General features: G+C 45.8%; 1 protein-coding gene across 1 annotated transcript in view; it reads right to left on the bottom strand.

Moving 5' to 3' along the window:
* ORNANAV1R3031 (vomeronasal 1 receptor ornAnaV1R3031) overlaps positions 1-20,168 on the bottom strand; it is a 33,316-nt gene that overhangs the window by 9,808 nt on the left and 3,340 nt on the right. Inside the window, exon 3 of the mRNA XM_029057276.1 lies at positions 13,674-13,759. The gene's annotated coding sequence lies outside the window, so the exon portion shown is untranslated. The remainder of the gene's footprint in view (positions 1-13,673; positions 13,760-20,168) is intronic.

Genomic DNA, 20,168 nt, shown 5'->3' with positions numbered 1-20,168 from the left:
CAGTGTCAGGATAAAGTTGAAGTTAGATAACATTTCCAAGAGAAGGGGGTCGACAGTGTCGAAGGCAGCTAAGAGGTTGAGAAGGATTAAGATGGAGTAGAGAACATTGGATTTGTCAAGGAGGTCATTGATGACCATTAAGAGGGCAGTTTCTGTGGAGTGAGGGGGAAGGAAGCCAGATTTGAGAGGGATCAGGGAGAGAATTGGGGGAGAGTAACTTGAGTTAGCAGGTGTAGACAACTCGCTCAAGGAGAGGAATGGCAGGAGGGATATGGGACAATAACTGGAGGGAGCCGTGGGGTCAAGGGAGGGGGTTTTTTAGGATAGGGGAGATATGGGCATGTTTGAAAGCAGTGGGGAAGAAGCCATTGGAGAGAGAATTGTTGAAGATGGCTGTTAGGGAGGGAAGAAGGGAGGGGGCAAGTGTTTTGATATGATGGAAAGGAATGGGGTCAGATTTGCAGGTGGAGGAGGTGGATTTTGAGAGAAGGCTGGAGTTCTCCTTTGGAGATACTGTTGGGAAAGATGGGAAAGTTGAAAGGGCAGGAGTGAGGAGGGAGTGGAGAGGTACAGGGGAGACTTTAGGGAGATCAAGCCTGATAGTGTCAATTATCTTAATGAAGTAGGTGGCCAGGGCATTAGGGGCAAGGGATTGGGGGTGGGGTGAGGGGCAGGGAGTTGGAGGAGGGAGTTCAAAGTCTATATCCCCATCTGTACCCATTAAATCTACCCAAATCTACCTCTCCAGCTCTGACCTCTCTCCTCTGCAATCCTCTATTTCCTCCTGCCTTCAGGATATCTCTACTTGGATGCCCTACCAACACCTCAAACTTAACACTTAACTTTGCCATTATCCTTTATTTGTCTCTTTCACTTAACCCACATATTCTGTCTGGCACCAAATACTGTTGGTTCTGCCTTCACATTATCTCTAGAATCTGTCCTTTCTTCTCTATTCATATGCCTACCATGCTGATCCAAGCACTTCTCACATCACATATTGACAGTCTCCTCACTAACCTCCCTTCTTCCTGCCTCTCCCCTCTTCTGTCTTAACTTCACTCTGTCACCTGGATCATTCGTCTTAAAAAGAAAGTTCAGTCTCCTCACCCCTCAAAAGCCTCTGAGAGTTGCTCATACACCTCGACATCAAAAGGAAACTCCTTACCATTGACTTTAAGACTCTCAATCTACTCTCCACCTGTTCTTTGCCTCTCTGATTTCTTACTGCAACCCAACCTGCTCGCCAACTTACTCTTTGTACCTCTATCTCACCTATCTTGCCAGTGACTCCTTGTCTACATCCTCTTTATGGCCTGTAACTTCTTCCACCTTCATAACCTACAGACCACCACTCTCCCAACCTACAAAACTCTCCTAAAATCACACATACCTCCAAGATTTCTTTCATGATTAAGCCCTCATTTCCACTCTTCACCCTCCCTTCATCACCTGTTCACTTATAACTGTACCGTTAAAGCACTTGATATTCACCCCACCCCCAGTTCCACAGGACTAATGTGCATATAATTATATTTTGATATTTCCCCTATCTATAGTTTATTCTAATGTCTGCCTACTCCTGACTTTAAGCTCCTTGATGTCAGGGAACATGTCTGTTCTGTACTTTACTTTCCCAAGCACTCAGTATCATTCTCTGCATACAGTAAGCACTCAATAAATGTCATTGATTGACTGATATTCCAGTCTTTTCCCAACATAAAAGTGTGCTGACAAAGCACCTCTCTCTACCCCAACCCTTTTTGTCAATTGCTGTTGGGGTCCTGGGAGATTCATATGGCAACACATTACTTTCTCATCATGAGGTTAAAATTGATTATTTTCAGAAATCCCAGACAGGAGATGATCTATTCAACTGATAATGATAATAATAATGATAATAATGTTAGATACTGTATGATCAGATCTAACAAAGTCCTTGTCCCACATGGGGTTCACTATATAAGGTATCTAATCCCAATTTTATAGTGGGAGTAACTGAGCATAGAGAGGTATGACTTGCCTGGGGTCATACAGCAGGCAAGTGGCAAAGTTAGGATTAGAACCCAGATCTTCTGATATCTAGTCCTGTTATCTTGTCATTAGATCACATTGCTTCCTTATCTTGAAGGATCTTTGTTCTGAAAGTCCTGGAAAAAAGGAAATGAAAGAGACCTGGGAGATGTTTTTCCTGGGAGCAGCTATCTAGAAAGTTCATCTTAGAGCTCCAGACAAAAATGGAAACTTCGCTATAGAACAGCAACTTCTAGTTTAGCAGAAGAAATGGAATTTCTTTGGCAGAGAAATGGAATTTTCCAACTTACCACTCTCCATTGCTCCTGCTAGCTGGGAAGTGAGCTCGCAGAAAGTCACACTCTATAGATTGATCAAGGTTAGAGGCGGCATTTATCAGCCACTTTTCTCATCTCTCCCTTCCCTTGGGTGGTGATTAACAAATGTGCAAATGAGTGAGTTTTGGAACATTAATACACTGACCTTCCAACTAGATAATCTCTGGAAATAGTCAAATTCCCTTCGGGATGCTCAGTAATCTGCTAAATTGTCTGCTGCCAGGGACAACCCAGGAGAGCCATGGTGGCATCAATGTAATATATTTCTGGTCCCAATCATCCTTGGCTCCATCCACAGCTCAGCTCTTCCAGGATATAAATCTTTATTTAATACAAAGAGAAGCAGCATTGCCTAGTGGAAAGACCCACGGCCGGGGAGTCAAAGTACCTGGATTCTAATCTGGCTCTCTCATTTGAGTGCTGTGTGACTTTGATCCAGTCTCTCAACTTCTCCATGCCTCAGTTTCCTCATCCATATAATGGGGATTAAATATATGTTCTCCATCCTCTTAGACTGTGAGATCTGTTTAAGATGGGGACTGTGACTGACCTGATTACTTTATATCTATTCTAGTGTTTACCACATTGCTTAGCACAGAGTATAAGCTCTTAAAAATATTGCTACTACAATTATTATTATTACTATTATTATATGCTCTCATCCCCAAACTCATGCATAACCAAAGATTCCTCAGTGCTGCAGCCCCTATTATGCCTGTAATATCTTGTTATTATCATTCCAGTCAGCAAGAGGTTAGAAAATCTGCAGGGTGAGATTGGAGGAGCAGGTTGTTCCCACTCCACACGTTCTTTTTCCTCCCCACATCTGTTCTACAAACCTACAGCAACATTGGAGGAGGTGATTCTAACCATGGAAGAAACACATGTCAATCAGTCCATCAATAGTATTTACTGAGAGCTTCCCATGTGCCGAGTCCTATACTAAGGGTTTGGGAAAATACAATAAAACACATAATTGGGGAGAGTAGTGGACCATCAGATATTCAGGAGGAGGGAGAGAGAGAACATGGGCAAATTGTTGGTGGAGAAATAGACAAGCTTGAGGTAGAAAGTGGGTTGGGGTTAGAGAGCTGAAATGTGAAAGTTGCGTTGAGTAAAATTCATTCATTCATTCAATCATATTTATTGAGTGTTTGTGTAGAGAACTGTACTAAGTGCTTGGAAAGTACAATTTGGCAAAAAATAAAGACAATCCTAGCCCAACAAAGGGCTCACAATCTAGAAGGGGGGAGATACACAACAAAACTAGTAAGCAGCCCCCCCACTCAACACACACAAAGACCTCCAGCCCCTGCCCACACTCATCTTATCCTTCCCCAGCCACCTCCCCCACAGACACACACTGTCCTTCCGCAGCACTCTCTGCCCCAGTTTCCTCATGCACACACACCTTCCTCCCGCACTGTCCTTACCCTTCGGCCCCCCCAACTCCTGCCCCCTGGCATGCAGACAGGCAGACAGATAGTCGTATGTAAAAGATGAGTGAGGTAAGGGAGGAGGGAGAGAGCTGATTGAATGCCTTAAAGTTGATGGTAAGGAGCTTGTATTTCATGAGGAGGTTGATGTACAATCACTGGAGGCTTTGGAGGAGTGAGGAGATGAGAGCTGAATGTGTTTTTTAGAAAAATGATCTGGGCAGCAAGTGATGTATGGATGGAAGACTAATTCTTTCACTGAGAAAGATTCTTCTACATTGAGAAAGGCCCCAGTGGTGATCTCAGGATGCCCCAGGTGTTAGTGACTGTATACTGCCTTCCTATTCTTCAGCACAACAACCTATTTATTACTAAGGTTAACATAATACTACTTGGTTCTATTTCTTCCTTTCTTCTAACTTTATCAACCTCATCATAAGTATCAAAAGTTAAATTAGTACTAGAGTTGGTACTTAGGAATTTAGTTTAAAAGACTTGAGCCATTCCTTCCCAAGTGTTTAAATTCTGATGGAGAGGACAAACACCTATAATATGACAGGATGATTAATAGTGCATCAGTACAGGTAAAAATACCAAAATACACGTGAATTGAGCAACAAAAGAAATAAACCCATGAATACATAAGATGAACCACGATTTCTGAGATGGCTGAGTAAATGAATACTGAGAATAGAGGGGAAATTAAACTGGAAGTGTCTTTGATGGAGGTGAGGTGAGGTGAGGGATGTGATCTAATTAATTTGAATAAGAGCAGTCCAGGAGAGGGGAAAATAATGCAGGGATATAAGGGCATAGCAACAACAGTACCGTGTCAGATGAACGGTCCACCCAGCCCATGATTGTTTGCTATATAGCAATAACCAGATGCTTCTAGAAATTATATAAGGGAAAGCTCTCCTTGACATCCATCCATCCATCCATCCATCCATCCATCCATCCATCCATCCATCCATCCATCCATCCATCCATCCATCCATCCATCCTAGTAGCTGAATGGCTGATTGGCTGATGGTTGTGTGAGTTAAAATTCCATTACTCTTTGTACAAACGTATCAAGAATAAGATTTCGTGATATCGGAATTGCACTAACATGAACCTGGAGCTACCCTGAGGCAATTCAAGTAGGAGCCAGATTTCAGTCAATCAGTGAATCAATCAATGATATTTACTGAATGCCTACTGTGTACAGAGCACTGTACTTGGGACAGTACAGCAGAACTGGTAGATATGTTCCTTGCCTGCAATGAGATCACAGTGTAGAGATTGAAACTTTTGTCTGATAAAAAAATGAACATCTGGCCAAGAAAAGAGAAGCTGCAGACATCTTCAGAGGATGAGTAAATGCCAATTTAGAAAAACAATCATATTTCCTGAGTGCTTACTGTGTTTAGAGCATTGTACTAAGCGCTTTGGAGTGTACAACACAACAGAGTTGCTAGACACATTCCTGCCAATAATGAGCTTACAGTCTAGAGGGGCAATGTGGGGCTGAGAAGAGGGGATAGGACTAAAGAAGAAGGCTCCTCTGGTCAAATTCAGACTTTAAAGTGCTTTTGAAGCCTGGGACTGGGACTAAGAACTGTACCTGATTTCTTGACAGCTGCCTGGGATTCCATCAGAGGTGAGGGATACTAGCAATGTCTGATTTGATAGCTAACAACAATGGGGAAATTGACTAAATGTACCTTTTGTTGCCACTCATTATAGCAGAATTGTTCCTATGAGGCTGAATTCATTGAAATTTATTTGTTTGTTTGTTTTTTGGGGGGTTGGCTAGGAAATTACATCTCTCATTCCAAATTGCAGCATCAATCTGTAAAGGCAAGAGAAATCATTCCAAAGAGGCTGCAGGATGATACCTGGGCACTGAAATCAACCAAATAAAATGATTCCCTCAGAGTTCTTCTTTCCAGCCCAGCTTCCTGAGCATTATGACAATTGGCTTGTGATCTCTCTCCAGCCAATAGGATCTTGAATCTCTATTACAATGAATTTTGCCAACTCTGTGCCTTGCATAACTCATTCCCCACTCACCCACACCCTATCCCCCTTCACCCCTTCTACCACTCTAAATTTATTCCATTTACCACTTGGGAGTTCCAAATAATATTCCTATGGCCCCTGCAGATGCCACCAATGTGTCATCCCTCTGTCACCACAAAGTCAGGGAACAGAGAGGGATAGGGTGAGATGTGGAGGGAGTAGATGACAGAGTGGTGAGGAGAAAAGAGCAAAGAGGAACAATTCTCAAGTCCCTTCATTTTCCAAGCTAAGGAGGTGAGCTCCCTGTACTGCCCACCCCTCTCCTCCACATTCTGCATCTTCAACAGGGATGGGGGAAGCCCCCTGCCTCTGTGTTTTATTGTCCCTGCCCTCCAGACAGGAGAGAGTTTTCCCTCGAGTGATCTCATCCTGTTGCCTTGACCCAAGAATGGCAGTAGCAGGAGTGGAATTTAGAGGGAGGGGGCAGTTCTCCCTATTCCACCACTAGCAACCTCAGATATTTTCCACTCTGCCCAAACCCCTTCTCCCAATTCCCCTAACCAACACATAAGCAAGCAGAGGAAATCAGACCTCCTGTACTACCACTACCATAAAATCATAGATACAAAAATAGAAGAAGACATGAGAAAATCCGGGAGGTTTGTCAGAGAATGGAAAGGGGACCCTTCCCATAATGGGGAGCACTGGTCTAAGAAAGACAGGGTGGAACTGTGTCTGCAGAGAATTTGATGCAGTGGAGAACCGAACTTTACTAACTTAACATGCAAGTGAATTTCACCTCTCTGGCATAGGAGGTTCTTGTTCTCAGCACTGGCATAGGCGTCTAGGCATGGTGATTGCTGTGGGTTCGCTGGTCAAGCCAAATCCTATGGTTAATAATGTTAATAATGTTGGTATTTGTTAAGCGCTTACTATGTGCCGAGCACTGTTCTAAGCGCTGGGGTAGACACAGGGGAATCGGGTTGTCCCACGTGGGGCTCACAGTCTTTGTCCCCATTTTACAGATGAGGTAACTGAGGCACCGAGAAGTTAAGTGACTTGCCCAAAGTTACACAGCTGACAAGTGGCCGAGCCGGGATTCAAACCCATGATGTCTGACTCCAAAGCCCGTGCTCTTTCCACTGAGCTATGGTTGCCAGCCAGAATACACAACAGAGGGTAAAGACAGATTTTTCCTCCTCTTCTGCATGAGAAGAAGAAGATGGGACTATTAACAAGTAGCAAAACAGGAATGGAACTGGAAATTGCAATGTGTCTCAGTTACCTCATCTGCAAAATGGGGATAAAGTGCCAGTTCTCCCTCCTACTGTGCCCCATGTGGCACAGAGACTGTGTCCAATCTATTTTGGTGCTTATCACATAATATTCATTCATTCATTCAATAGAATTTATTGAGCGCTTACTATGTGCAGAGCACTGTGCTAAGTGCTTGGAATATACAAATTGGCAACAGATAGAGACAGTCCCTGCCCTTTGACAGGTTTTCAGTCTAATCAGGGGAGACAGGCAGACAAGAACAATGGCAATAAAAAGAGTCAAGGGGAAGAACATCTCATAAAAACAATGGCAAATAAATAGAATCAGGGTGATGTACATCTCATTAAACAAAATACAAAAAATAAATAGGGTGATGAAGATATATACAGCTGAGCGGACGAGTACAGTGCTCAGGGGGTGGGACGGGAGAGTGGGAGGTGGAGAGGAAAGGGGGGAGAAGAGGGTTTAGCTGTGGAGAGGTGAAGGGGGGTAGAGGGAGCAGAGGGAAAAAGGGGGGAGCTCAGTCTGGGAAGGCCTCTTGGAGGAGGTTAGCTTTGAGTAGGGATATGAAGAGGGGAAGAGAATTCGATTGACGGAGGTGAGGAGGAAGGGCATTCCAGGACCGCGGGAGGACGTGGCCCAGGGGTCGACGGCGGGATAGGCGAGACCGAGGGACGGTGACGAGGTGGGCAGCAGAAGAGCGGAGCATGCGGGGTGGGCAGTAGAAAGAGAGAAGGGAGGAGAGGTAGGAAGGGGCAAGGTGATGTAGAGCCTTGAAGCCTAGAGTGAGGAGTTTTTGTTTTGAGTGGAGGTTGATAGGCAACCACTGGAGGTTTTTAAGAAGGGGAGTGACATGCCCAGAGCGCTTCTGCAGGAAGATGAGCCGGGAAGCGGAGTGAAGAATAGACTGGAGCGGGGCAAGAGAGAAGGAAGGGAGATCAGAGAGAAGGCTGACACAGTAGTCTAGACGAGATACTATAAGAGCCTGTAGCAGTAAGGTAGCCATTTGGGTGGAGAGGAAAGGGTGGATCTTGGCGATATTGTAAAGGTGAGACCGGCATGTCTTGGTAACAGATTGGATGTGTTGGGTGAACGAGAGAGACAAGTCAAAGATGACACTGAGGTAGCGGGCCTGAGAGACGCGAAGCATGGTCGTGCCATCCACGGTGATAGGGAAGTCTGGGAGAGGACCGGGTTTGGGAGGGAAGATGAGGAGCTCAGTCTTGCTCATGTTGAGTTTTAGGTGGCGGGCAGGCATCCAGGTGGAAACGTCCTGGAGGCAGGAGGAGATGCGAGCCTGAAGGGAGGGGGGGGAGGATAGGGGCAGAGATGTAGATCTGCATGTCATCTGCGTAGAGATGGTAGTCAAAGCCGTGAGAGCGAATGAGTTCACCAAGGGAGTGAGTGTAAATGGAGAACAGAAGAGGGCCAAGAACTAATCCCTGAGGAACTCCAACAGTTAAAGGATGGGAGGGGGAGGAGGCGACTGCGAAGGAGACCGAAAATGACCGGCCAGAGAGATAAGAGAACCAGGAGAGGATGGAATCCGTGAAGCCAAGGTGAGATAAGGTATGGAGGAGGAGGGGATGGTCGACAGTGTCAAAGGCAGCTGAGAGTACAGGGAGGATTAGAATGGAGTAGGAGCCATTGGATTTGGCAAGAAGGAGGTCATGGGTGACCTTAGAGAGAGCAGTGTCGGTAGAGTGGAGGGGATGCAAACCAGATTGGAGGGGGTCCAGGAGAGAATGGGAGTTAAGGAATTCTAAGCAGCGAGTGTAGACGACTCGTTCTAGGATTTTGGAAAGGAAGGGTAGTAGGGAGATAGGGATGACTGGAAGGGGAAGTGGGGTTGAGAGAGGGTTTTTTTAGGATGGGGGAGACATGGGCATGTTTGAAGGCAGAGGGGAAGGAGCCATTGGAGATTGAGAGGTTAAGAGAGATAGAAGTTAAGGAAGGGAGGAGGGCAGGGGCGATGGTTTTAAGAAGGTGAGCGTCAATGGGGTCCGAGGTGCAGGTGGAGGGGGTGGCACTTGAAAGGAGGGAGGAGATCTCCTCTGAGGATACTGCAGGGAAGGATGGGAAAGTAGGGGAGAGGGTTGGTGGGGGGGGAGGGGAGGGAGGGGTGACTTTGGGGAGCTCAGACCTGATTGTGTTGATTTTTGGAATGAAGTAGGTGGCCAGATCACTGGGGGTGAGAGATGGGGGAGAGGGAGGAACAGGGGGCCTAAGGAGAGAGTTAAAGGTCTGGAAAAATTGGCGGGGGTGATGGGCATGGGTGTCGATGAGGGAGGAGAAGAAGTTTTGCCTGGTGGAGGAGAGGGCAGAGTTAAGGCAGGGAAGGATAAATGTGAAATGTATGAGGTCAGCTTGGTGCTTGGTCTTTCGCCAGCAGCATTCGGCAGGTCGAGCATACCCGCGTAGGAGGCAGACAGAGGAGGTGATCCAGGGCTGTGGGTTAGTGGAGCAAGAGCGGCGGAGAGAAAGAGGGGTGAGAGAGTTGAGATGAGTAGAGAGGGTGGAGCTGAGAGTGGAGACCTGATCATCGAGAGTGGGAAGTGAGGACAGGGCGGCAAGGTGGGAAGAGATGCTTTTGGAAAGATGGATGGGATCAAGAGAGCGGAGGTCTCTGTGGGGGAGTAGCAAAGGTTTGCAGGGGGAGGGAGTGTGAGAGATGAGGCAGGTGAGAAGGTTATGGTCAGAGAGAGGGATTTCAGAGTTGGTGAGGGAGGAGATAGTGCAGTGGTAGGAGATGATGAGATCAAGGGTGTGACCAAGTCGGTGAGTGGGCGCTGTATGGTGGAGCAGGAGGTTGGCAGAGTCGAGGAGGGATAGCAGGCGGGCGGCAGAGGAGTCATCGGGTACATCCATGTGGATGTTGAAGTCTCTGAGGATCAGAGTGGGCAGAGAGAAGGAGAGAAGGAAGGTGAGGAAGGGGTGAAGGTCTAGGTGGTTGAAGAAGTCGGAGGTGGGTCCAGGAGGGCAGTCTGAACTTATTAAAGAACTATTAAAGAACTTATTATAAGGACTTATTAAATACTCTGGATATGGAGTTCAGAGTACTTATTATAAGAACTTATTATAAGAACTTATTAAGAACTTACTAAATCCTCTGGATATGGAGTTCAGAGAAATAAGCATACAGAAATGTATGCTACTTGATGTTAACCAGGAGGTGTAGGACAACATACAACTCATCCCTAGAAGTTCCCCCTTCCCTGGAACAAAGAGTGGAAGAATATGGAGGAAGAAGAGAAAAAAAGAAAAGAACAGCTAAAGAGGGTGATGGCTTACATATTGCTTGCTGCTTTCCTCTTCTTGAATCTGGATATAGATCTGGATCTGGAACCACTAAAACGTTGAGGATGGAGAGGGGTATGTTGCATGATTCATTAGGCTCATGATTCATTCATAAGCTCCTCACACAGAGCTTCCAAATATCCTTTACTATTGTTGGAGACAGAATACTGTGTGGAATGAATCATTGATCAGAACCAGTACGGCAATTGCTATTGTTCTTCTGTCAACACGGGTCAGGAGGAGGCATGAAGGCAAGGGGAATGGAGGTGAGGAGAGAAGGAGTCACGTAATATGGAGAGGAAAAATAGGGAGCATGTCAGAGGGAATACAAAGAGAAGGGAGGTTAATGGAAGGGAAATGGAAAACAGTCACAGAGAGGAAGTAGGATCTCTACCAGAGCAGCTTCATTCTGCTCTCTCTTTCCTCCATGACCTTTCCCTTTTATTTAGAAGGCTCACTCCCTAGAAACACAATGCACTGTCCTGGCATGAACATTTGTGTGCTGGGCTCCAGTGGAGGTTAGTCAGTCAGAGAGTCAATCAGATCTAATGTGTGCTTACTGTGTGTGGAGCACTGTACTAAGCACTTGGGAGAACAAAATATAACAATATAAAAGACACATTCCCTGTCCACAACAAGCTTACAGTCTAGAGGGGGAGATAGGCATTAATATAAATAAATAAATTATGGATAATAACGATAATGGTATTTGTTAGGCTATGTTCTAGACACAGTATTAAGCACTGGGGTGGATGCAAGGAAATCAAGTTGGACATAGCCCCTGTTCCATGTGCGGCTCACAGTCTCAATCCCCGGTTTACAGATGAGGTAACTGAGGCACATAAGAGTGAAGTCACTTGCCCACAATCACACAGCAGACATGTGGTAGAGCTGGAATTACAGTCCATGACCTTCTGACTCCCAGGCATGTGTTCTATCTACTATGTCAAGCTACTTCTCTGTACATAAGTGCTGTGGGACTGGGAGAGGGGATGAATAAAAGGACCAAGTCAGGGAGATGCAGAAGGGAGTGTAAGAAAATCAAAGGAGGACTTAATCAAGGAGGAGATGTCCTTTCAGTAAGGATTTGAAGTGGGGGACGATTAATCGTCTGTTGGATATGAAGAGGGACGGTGTTCCAGGCCAGAGGCAGGACATGGCTGAGAAATAGCCAAGAGATAGATGTGGCTGGAGTACAGTGGGTAGGTTGGCATTAGAGGAGTGAAGAGCATGGACTGGACCTGGATCATTTTTCTACAAAAATATTCAGGACATTGTCACCCCACTCCTCAAAAAACTCCAGTGATTGCCCATCTACCTCTGCAACAAACAAAAATTCCTCTCTATTGACTTTATAGCACTCAATCACCTAGCCACCTTCTACATCACCTTGTTACTCTCCTTCTACAACCCAGGCTTATACCTCACTCTTCTGATGCTAACCTCTCACTATACCTCAGTCTCACCTCTCTCTCCACAAACCCCTAGTCCAAGTCCTGCCTCTGGCCTGGAATGCCCTCCCTCCTCAAATCCAACAGACAATTACTTTCCCCTGCTTCAAAGTATTATTGACAGCACAACTCCTCCAATAACCCCTCCCAGACTACGCCCCTCCCTTCCTCTTCTCCTACTCCCTTCCATGTTGCCCTGACTTGCTCCCTTTGTTCTTCCCCTCTCACAGCCCCATAGCACTTTTGTACATACCTGTAATTTATTTGTATTGATGTGTGCCTCCCCCCATATAGACTGTAAGCTCACTGGGGGAAGGGAAGTGTCTGTTTACTGCTGTATTTTACTCTCCCAAGTGCTTAGTACAGTGCTCTGGACACAGTAATTGCTCAACAAGTACGAATGAATGAATGAATGTGCTGATGAATGAAGAGGCAAGGTGGAAAAGCCAATGGTAAAGAGCTTTTTTATGATGTAGAGGTAGATGGGCAACTCCTGGAGGTTCTTGAGTCCATAACCTAGGCATAATCCTTGAGTCCTCTCTCATATTCAACCCACATATTCAACCCATTACTAAATCCTGTTGATTTGACCTTCACAATATCAATAAAGTCTCCCCTTTTCTCTTCTTCCAAGCTGCCTTCACATTAGTCCAAGCACTACTACCAAGCACATACTAACTGCTCGATAAATACCATTGATTGATTGATTGATAATGTCAATGAAGCCAAGGTTGGATAGTGTTTCCAGAAGAAGGGGGTGATTAATAATGTTGGTATTTGTTAAGCGCTTACTATGTGCAGAGCACTGTTCTAAGCGCTGGGGTAGACACAGGGGAATCAGGTTGCCCCACGCGGGGCTCACAGTCTTCATTCCCATTTTACAGATGAGGTAACTGAGGCACAGAGAAGTGAAGTGACTTGCCCACAGTCACACAGCTGACAAGTGGCAGAGCTGGGATTTGAACCCATGACCTCTGACTCCAAAGCCCGTCAAAGGCAGCTTTGGAGCCTGAGGAGGATTAGGATAGAGAAGGAGTGTTGAATTTGGCCAGAAGGAGGTCACTGGAGGCCCTTGAGAGGGCAGATTCTGTGGAATGAAGGAGGCAGAAGCCAGATTAGAGGGGGTCAAGGAGAGAATTGGAGGAGAAGAAGTGGAGGCAACTGGTGTGGATAATTCACTCAAGGAGGTAGAAGAAGATGGTAGGAGGGAGGTGGGGCTATAACTGGAGGGAGCTGTGGGGTTAAAAGAGGTTTTTTATTTTAGGATGGGGGTATATGATAATGTTTGAAAGCTAATCATTCATTCAATCATATTTAATGAGCACTTACTATGTGCAGAGCATTGTACTAGGCACTTTGGTACAATATAAAAATAAACAGACCTGTTTCCTGCCCACAAGAAGCTTACAGTTTAAAAGGGGAGTCAGACATTAATATAAACAAATATAGGCAGATATGTACATAAGTTCTGTGGGGCTGGGCCAGGGGTGGGGGGAAGAAGCCATTGGAAAATGAAAGTATTCTACTCCCTTAAAACCAAGTAGATTTGGTAGCAAGCAAAAATCCCTGAAGAAAACGAGATCACGTTTTTGTTTTAAAATGTGCATAATGAATCCTTTGCAGTCCCACTCATTTATAAATAGCCCCTCCCCACTCCCTGCTCCCATGAAACCATTCAATTTCAACAGCATAGAGGACAAGACTAAAGAAATATACAACAACATATGTACTAGGACTTCTAAGTGATTCAATGTCTTCAGAAATGAACAAACAATGCAACATGTTTTTAAAAGTGCCCAAGCAGTGGCGGCCAAGAAATCCATTGCTTCCCTAGCAAAGTTATGATCCAAACTCACCTCTCCAACCATTGACCAGGCTGCTGCTGCTTGCTGAACTCTGACCCCAGTTAGATTTGCCTCTCTTCCCCGACACCAAACTGTAGCTGCCACGGAAGGCAGAGAGGGAGAAGGAGGGATGGTAAGCAGGAGACCCAGTCTGCCCCAGCGCCCCAGCTTCTCCAGCCCCCCTACCCAACCCTCCCAACACCCCCAGATCATCTCATCTGTCTTCCCGAGTTCGTGTGAAGGCGATGTTTAAAGCACTTGAGCCAGCTAGGCTGGCCTCATAGCCACCAGTCTTTAAGGAATCAATCAATCAATCAATGGTATTTATTAAGCACTTAAGATGTGCAGAGCATTGTACTAAGCACTTAGAAGAGCACAATGCAGCTGAATTAGCAGACATGCTCCCTGCCCATTAATAAGCTTACAGTCCAGCAGGGGAGACGGACATCAAAATAGATAAATCATTAATAATATATCATTTAAAGGTGCTGTGGGTTGAGGGGAATGTGTCTGCTTATTTTATATTGTACTCTTCCAAGAGCTTAGTACAGCACAGTAAGTGCTCATTAAATTAGCTTGAATGAATGTTAAATGTCCAAAGGTCATAGATCCAAATGCAAGATGACACAGAAAGGAAAATGAGCCAGGGGAACAAGGGCTTGATTGGGGATGGAAGGAATTCTCTAGATAGCAGGATTATTGACCATAAAGCCTCATTTCCTTCAGGCAACTGGCTCGGGCTCAGGACACTGGTCCCTGACCCATTCCCCAGCCCCCGGAGCAGCTCTCTCCCCACAGCACTTGGGTGGCAGAGTAATAATAATTATAAGCATAATCATAAAGGTATTTCTTAAGTATTTACTATGTGTCAAGCACTGTTCTATGTACCGGGCGAGATACAAGTCAATCAGGTTGGCATAGTCCCTGTCCCACATGAGGCTCAAAATCTTAATCCCCATTTTACAGATGAGGCCCAGAAAAGTGAAATGACTTGCACAAGGTCACACAGCAGACAGTGGCTGAGACAAAATTAGAACCCAGGTTCTTCTGACTTCTACTGCTTTAGGAGTGAGGCCGCTGAGGCAGAGCCACAATTTGGGCCTCCCTGGGGCTGGACCGGTCCTCCTGTCCAATTTTGGGATTGTGGCAACTACAGGCGCCGGGGTGGGGAGGAACCCCTGACAAAGAGAGGACAGAAGCCCTGTGGCTCTGGGCCTGGAGCTCAGATGTGGGCCAGAAAGGAGGCTCAGGAGCCACGTGTGCAGGGGAGGGGCTTGTATGGCCCTTGGCATCACTGCCTCCCCTCGGGCGGCTCCTCCGAGTGCCCCTCCCCCCAGTCGCCGGCTCCACCCAGGGGCCCGAGGAACGTGCCCTTGAGGCACCTGGTCATTGGCTCAGCAGCCCAAGGCAGGGACCAATTAACAACATTGCAAGGAGGCGCTAGCGCCATAAAAAGCCACTGTTCTTCTGGAAGTTTCAGAGTCCCTGAGGTGGATGGAGGAGAGAATTGGTGGCATCGTTGTGCCCTCTTGGCCCCGCAGAATGCTCTATGGGTCGGTGATTCAGCTGGGCTCATGCGGAAAGGATATGTGCTGCCCTTCCCCCACCCCTCTCCTCTGGGCACACCCAGTCAATCACTGTGTCTTTGAATCGCGGAAACCAGGCACTTTATTAAACCCTTAGGGCAATTCAGCAGGTGCCAGATACATGTCTATGGCCCTCTAGAAGGGAGGAATTAGCCAAAATTTACAGATACTGAAAGTGTGACGGCACTTGGGGGACTACAATATAACAGGGTTGGTAGACGTTCCCTGCCCAGAACCATATCTGCCATTTTCAACTGTTCACTCTCCAAAGGCTTCGTCCCCTCTGCTTTCAAATATGCCTATGTCTCTCCCTTATATTGAAAAAAAACCCTCTTTGACTTCACAGCTCCCTGCAGTTATTGCCCCATCTCCCTCCTACCATTCCTCTCCAAACTCCTTGAATGAATTGTCTACACCTGCTGTCTCATGTTCCTCTTCTCCAATTTTCTCGATTACCCTCTCCAATACGGCTTCCATCCCTTTCGCTTCACAGAAACCACTCTCTCAAAGGTCACAAGTGATCTCTTTTTTGCGAAATCCAATGACTTCTACTCCATCCTAATCCTTTTCAACCTCTCAACTTCCTTTGACAGAAAAGTAGCGTGGCTTAGTGGAAAGAGCCTTGGGAGTCAGAGGTCATGGATTATAATACCAGCTCTGCCACTCGTCAGCTGTGTGGCTTTGGGCAAGTTACTTCACTTCTCTGGGCCACAGTTCCCTCATCTGTAAAATGTGGATTGAGGCTATGAACCCCACGTGGGAGAGGGATTTGCTTGGGATTTAGGACAGGGACATGGGATTTAATTGTATCCACCCCAGTGCTTAGTAAAGTGCCTGGCACACAGTAAGTGCTTAACAAATGCCATAATTATTAATTATTATTATTAGGAGTCATGCTTCCACTTCCTAACAATTGTATTTGGGCCAATTTTGTTACATATGGCCGCTGTGAGAAGAATGAACCTTAGCCTTGACTTTACAGAATTTTGCCGCTTGCCTTTTCAATGCCTGCCATTCTTCACCATTCTTGTTTGGAAAGTAAAAATAAATCCTCGTACTATTATGTGGCAAAATACTGTTATGTTTTCTTGATTATAGAAGAATTTAAATATAAATCTCCATTTTGAAAGCTTGACAAGCAACAATGTCCTCAGTATAAAATATAGCTTTAAGCCCTTTTTCCACTCCACTGTCCGCCCCTCAGCATGTATGTAACATATCCACATTTTATTTTCATGTCTGCATTCCCTTATGGGCACGGAGTATGTCTACCAACTCATTCATTCATTCATTCAATCATATTTATTGAGCGCTTACTAAGTGCAGAACACTGCACTAATTGCTTGAAATGTACAATTCAGCAACAGATAGAGACAATCCCTGCCCAACAACGGGCTCACAGTCTAAACGGGGGAGAAAGAACAAAATAAAACAGAACAAAACAAAACAAAACAAGTAGTCTCGCATAACTATCTTTAAGATAAATAGAATCATAGATATATACACATCACTAACAAAATAAATAGAGTAATAAATAATATATACAAATATGCACAGAGCTGTAGGGAGGGGAGAGGAGGGGAGGGGAGGGGAGGGGAGGGGAGGGGAGGGGAGGGGAGGGGAGGGGAGGGGAGGGGAGGGGAGGGAGGGGAGGGGAGGGGGGAAAAGCAGAGGGTGGGAAAAGGGGGAATGGAGAGGAGAAGCAGAGGGAAAGGGAGGGCTCACTTTGGGAAGACCTCTTGGAAGAGGTGAGCTCTCAGTAGGGCACTGAAGAGGGGAAGAAAGTTTAGCGGATGTGAGTAGGGAGGGCATACCTGGTCAGTGGTAAGACGTGGGCCAGGGGTCAACAGTGGGACAGGCGCAAATGAGGAACTGTAAGGAGGTGAGAGGCAGAGGAGCGGAGTGTACGGAGTGAGCTGTAGAAGGAGAGAAGGAAGGTGAGGTAGGAAGGGGTTAAGGTGATGGAGAGCTTTGAAGCCAAGAGTGAGGAGTCTTTCTTTCATGGGAATAAGTTGGTTATTTTGTACCCCTCCCCCCCGCCAAGCACTTAGTTCAGTCCTTGGCACACAAAAAGCATTCAATAAATACAACTGATTGCTTGATTGACTGCATATGCTTCAATATTGCTATAACTATGCTGGGAGAAGCAGCCATGCCTAGTAGTTAAAGCATGGGTATGGGAGTCAGAAGGAGTGGGGTTAATCCTGATTCCACCATTTGTCTATTTTGTGACCTCAGGCAAATCACTTAATTTCTCTATGCCTCAACTGCCTCATCTGTAAAATGAGGATTAAGCTTGTGAGCCCCACAGGGGACATGGCCTGTTTCCAAACTGACTGTTGGTCATGGGTTCCTTCTCTGCCACCCACTCCCTAACTGTGTGGGTCCTTCAAGGTTTTAGTACTGGGTCCCTTTCTATCCCCATCTACGCTCATTGCCTTGAAGAACTGATTCACTCCCATTGCTTCAACTGTTATTCCTATGCAGATGATACCCAAATCTACATCTCCTCCCCTGATTTCTCTACCTCTCTCCAGGTGCGCATCTCCCCCTGCCTTCAAGACATCTTTACTTGGATGTCCTCCTGTCACCTCAAACTTAACATGTCCAAACAGAGCTCCTTAACTTCCCACCCCAGCTCTGTCCTCTCCCTGACTTTCCCATCACTGTAAATGGCACGATCATCCTCCCTGTCTCACAAGCCCATAACCTTGGTGTTATCCTTGACTCCTCTGTCTCTCATTCAATCCACATATTCAATCTGTCACCAAATCACGTCAGTCCCACCTTCACAACATCACTAAAATCTGCCTTTTCCTCTCCATCCACACTGCTACCACATTAATACAATCACTCATCCTCTCTTGCCTAGATTACTGCATCAGTCTCTTTGCTGACTTCCAACTTCCTGCCTCTGCATACAGTCCACACTTTACCTCATTTCCTAGATCATCTTTCTACAGAAGCATTCAGGACGTCACCCCCTTCCTCAAAAAATCTCCAGTGGTTGCTTATCCACCTCCGTATCAAACAGACTACTCACCATTGCCTTTAAGACACTCCATCTCCTTACCCTTTCCTACCTCACCTTCCTTCTCTCCTTCTACAACCCAGCCCACATACTTTGCTCCTCTAGGGCTAACCTTCTCACTGTGCCTCGATCTTGCCTGCCTCACTGCCAAACCCTGGTTCACATTCTGCCTCTGGCTTGGAACACCTTCCTATCCTTAAATATGACAATTACTCCCCACCTCTTCAAAGCCTTACTGAAGGCACATCTCTTCCAAGAAGCCTACCCAGACTAAGCCCCACTTTTCCTCATCTCTCAATCACTTCTGTATTGCCCTGACTTGCTCCCTTTTCTCTTCACCCCCACTGCTCCAACCTCACAGCACTTATGTATATATCTGTAATTTTATTTATTTGTATTGAGGTCTGTCTCCCCCCACTTCTAGAGTATGAACTCGTTGTGGGCAGGGATTGTCACTTTTTTTTGTTTTATTGCAGTTTACCAAGTGTTTAGTACAGTGTTTTGCACATAATAAGCGCTTAATAAATATGATTGAATGAATTAATTAATGACTGTTTCCAATCTCTGTCCAACCTCAACATGTCTAAAACAGAACTACTTATCTTCCCACCCAAACCCTGTCCCCCCTCCTGACTTTCCCATCATTATAGATGGCACCACCATCCTTCCCGTCTCACAAGTCTGAACCCTGTTTTTATCCTTGAATCCTCTCTCTTATTCAATCCACATATTCAATCCATCACTAAATCCTGTCCGTTCCACCTTCAAAACATTGCTAAAATCCATCCTTTCCTCTCCATCCAAACTCCTACTATGTTAATACAATCATCCTATTTTGCCTTGATTACTATATCAGCCTTCTTGATGGGCACCTAGCTTCCCACCCGCCCCACTCCAGTCCATATTTCAATATGCTTCCTGGATCATTTTTTTCTACAACAACATTTGGGTCATGTTTCCCCTCTCCTCAGTAACCTCCAGTGATTGCCCATCCACCTCCACATCAAACGGAAACTCCTCACCATTGACTTTAAAGCATTCAATCATCTTGCCCCCTTACCTCACCTCTCTACTCTCCTACAACCCAGCCCACACACTTTGCTCCTCTAATACTAATTTTTTCTGTATACGTTGATCTCATTTATCTCACCACCGACCTCTCACCCATATCATGCCTCTGTTCTGGAATGCCCTCCCTCCTCACATCCAACCAACAATTACTCTCCCCCCACCGCCCCCTTCAAAACCTGATTGAAGGCACATCTCCTCCAAGGGGCCTTCCCTAAGCCCTCCTTTCCTCTTCTACCATTCCCTTCTGCATCACCCTTTTTCCCTTCACTCATCCTCCCTTCCAGCCCTATAGCACTTAGATACATTCTTGTCATGCCCTCGAGTCATCTCTGACCCATAGCGACATCATGGACACATCTCTTCCAGACCACCACACCTCCATCTGCAATCATTCTGGTAGTGTATTCATAGATTTTCTTGGTAAAAATATGGAAGTGGTTTACCATTGCCTCCTTCTGCACGGTAAATTTTAGTCTCCACCTTCGACTCTCTCCCATGCTGCTGATGCCCAGCAAAAGTGAGTTTTGACTTGGGGCAGATTCCCTTCCACTCGCTGGCCACTGCCCAAGCTAGGAATGGAAATGCCTCTACTTGACTTTCCCTCCCATGGTCGAGACTGGCAGAGAAATGGAAACTCTCCAGGTGTGACCCTGAGTGGGAAATATCACATTTACTTAAATTCATACAAGACTGTAAGCTCCCTGAAGGCAGAGATCATGTCTACAAACTTATTGCATTTTACTCTCCCAAGTATTCTGCTTTTAGTATGTGCTCAATAAATATCACTTATTGTTTAAATTTGACAAGGTGTGGTTTCTC

This window comes from Ornithorhynchus anatinus, unplaced genomic scaffold, assembly GCF_004115215.2.
Source record: "Ornithorhynchus anatinus isolate Pmale09 unplaced genomic scaffold, mOrnAna1.pri.v4 scaffold_80_arrow_ctg1, whole genome shotgun sequence".
Lineage (NCBI taxonomy): Eukaryota > Metazoa > Chordata > Mammalia > Monotremata > Ornithorhynchidae > Ornithorhynchus > Ornithorhynchus anatinus.
Note: the sequence above shows the minus strand (reverse complement) of the source record. Positions and strands in the feature narration are given on the sequence as shown.